Source organism: Ranitomeya imitator, chromosome 10 (genome assembly GCF_032444005.1).
Source record: "Ranitomeya imitator isolate aRanImi1 chromosome 10, aRanImi1.pri, whole genome shotgun sequence".
Taxonomy (NCBI): domain Eukaryota; kingdom Metazoa; phylum Chordata; class Amphibia; order Anura; family Dendrobatidae; genus Ranitomeya; species Ranitomeya imitator.
In genome coordinates, this window is record NC_091291.1 from 134,387,773 (window position 1) to 134,390,272 (window position 2,500).

Sequence of the window (2,500 nt, forward strand, 5' to 3'; positions counted from 1 at the left end):
GTATCAGGGGTCAGGACGAAGCGGTTACAGCGCGGCTGAAGAGCGCATTGTTCGGTCCCATAGGACCGAGCAGGGCGCTCGACAGCTGCACAACGGGAATCACTGCGTAATATCAATAAACGCACCAAGCATGGACATATTTACACCTCCCCCCATTGCCCAATTTCCTAATAAAAATTATCCGTCAACCGCCGCCCCATTAAATCCCAGCAACGAGGATGAATACAGTTACCGCCTGACTCCCCCCCCTTCTAAGTAGCACAACAGGACCGGATACCTCCAATATTCACCCCCCATAATACCGCTAGAACCCCCCAATTACACCGCTGAGCAACGGCGGACGAAGGCGTAGACGCCGCACGTCCTCCCAATCCTCATCAGATAACTCCCATCACCATTCCCGCTACCCCTCTAAACGCCCCTCCCGTCACCGTCGCAGACGCAGCTCCCATAGGAGCCGCCGCAGATCTCAGACAACAGCCAAGGGGTCCGATTTATCGCAGAGCCCGGACAGAAGTCGCGCACGTGGCAAATCATATAAATCGCGGGCACCCTCTAGGGCTTTCAGCCAGGGAGAACAATCCCCCGCGGCTTCCAGCCACAACAACCACCGCGCAGTCGCTGAAGACGGAGCCATCAATCCGCCACTATGTGGTAGTAATCGGGCTCCCGCGGCTTCCAGCCACAACAACCACCGCGCAGTCGCTGAAGACAGAGCCAACAATCCGCCACTACGTGGTTGTAATCGGGCTTCATCGCAAGATACTCAGCATCAATCCCTCGCTGTAGCGGGAGCCAGAGTTTCCCCGTCCTGCGACATCCCCCCGTCAACATCTGCGGGGGTTCCTCCAGGATCGGTGTACACTCGTCCAGAGTCACACAGCGGTGAGTGTTCCAAGGATAGCGAGGAAACGTTACGCTACGGGGTTAATGTAAAGGAAATGGAGCTAACTTCAGCGTTAAAGGAGATAATCCTACAACTTTCACATTCGAGCGGTAAAGTGGTGAACAATTCAACAGCTAATCTACACAAAGACGCCTTCTTCTGCGGGATCAGCCCGCTAGGCGCTCATATAGATCTGGACACTAGACAGAAAATCTGGAACAACGATTATATTGATATTTGGTCGCTGTTATCAGCGGACCAGCAAACGGGGGATAGAGCTAACGATAGGGGTTTCGATAGGGGGAGATCGAAAATCGGTTTAACGATGAATAATTGGCTCCAGGTCAGAACTCGGTGGTCGTGCGAAAACCCGTGGCCTGCTGGCTATATAACGAGGGAAACTGCCGTTTCCACACATTATGCAAATTCAGACATGATTGCTCCGCTTGCGGGGGGGGACACCCAGCATCAAGGTGCACTCGTCAGGCATACAAAGGGACTACAAGGCAGAACCCCAGTGAGCGTAACCGCAATGGGCACCCCCCCCACCCCCCCTAAAGCTAAAGCTCTACCCTAATAAGAAAGCGGCTCAGCAGCTGCAGGCAGGATTCTCCGACGGTTTCTTTATCCCCTTTAGGCTAACAAGAACGCCAACCCTATCTGATAACCTAAAATCGGCCCGCGAATTTCCCCCAAATTCTCAGACTAAAAATCGAAAAGGAAGTAGAAATGGGTAGAAAAGAATCCGGTAAATACCGCCTAATCCACCATTTATCTCACCCAAAGGGCGATTCGGTTAATGACGCAATTTCCACAGAAGAAGCTTTCGTCTCATACGCGTCGTTTGATAAAGCGGTTGAATTAGTCCGGGCAGCCGGACCCGGCGCTCTGCTAGCCAAATCCGACATAGAATCGGCATTCCGGTTACTACCCGTGCACCCCGAATGTTTCCACCTTCTGGGCTGTAAAGTGGACCAATACTATTACTTCGACATGTGCCTCCCGACGGGATGTTCCATCTCATGTCACTACTTCAAGCTATTCAGCACCTTCCTAGATTGGGTAGTTCGGTACGAGACGGGCAGTAAATCCCTAATCCACTACCTCGACGATTTCCTGTTCGTCGGCCCCAGAAATTCTAAAGTCTGCTCCAATCTACTAGAAAAATTCAAATCTATATCACTCAAATTCGGCGTGCCATTGTCACCGGAGAATACGGAGGGTCCATGTAATGTATTGCCCTTCCTGGGCATTGAAATAGATACCAACATGATGGTGTTCCGCTTACCAGAGGATAAAATACAAAAAACCCAGCAAATATTGAAAGGCTTCCGCGAAGTTAACAAGGTAACCCTACAGCAAATGCAGGCGTTATTGGGTCTACTGACCTTCGCCTGCCGCGTAATGCCGGTCGGCAGAGCATTCTCGCGCAGACTATCTCTGGCAACAAAAGGCGCTTCTCAGCCCGGCCAAAGAATTAGGCTCACTCGTTCGCTAAAAGCAGATCTGCTGGTATGGCAGACGTTCCTGCAATCGTACAACGGTCACACGTGCGTCATGGCTAGAGAGATCACAAGCGAGGATTTAGGGCTGACAATAGGGTGGAACAAAAAA

General features: G+C 51.6%; 1 long non-coding RNA gene across 1 annotated transcript in view; it reads left to right on the forward strand.

Moving 5' to 3' along the window:
* The window catches only part of LOC138651114 (uncharacterized), a 5,612-nt gene that overhangs the window by 988 nt on the left and 2,124 nt on the right, over window positions 1-2,500 (forward strand). The window lies entirely within an intron of this gene.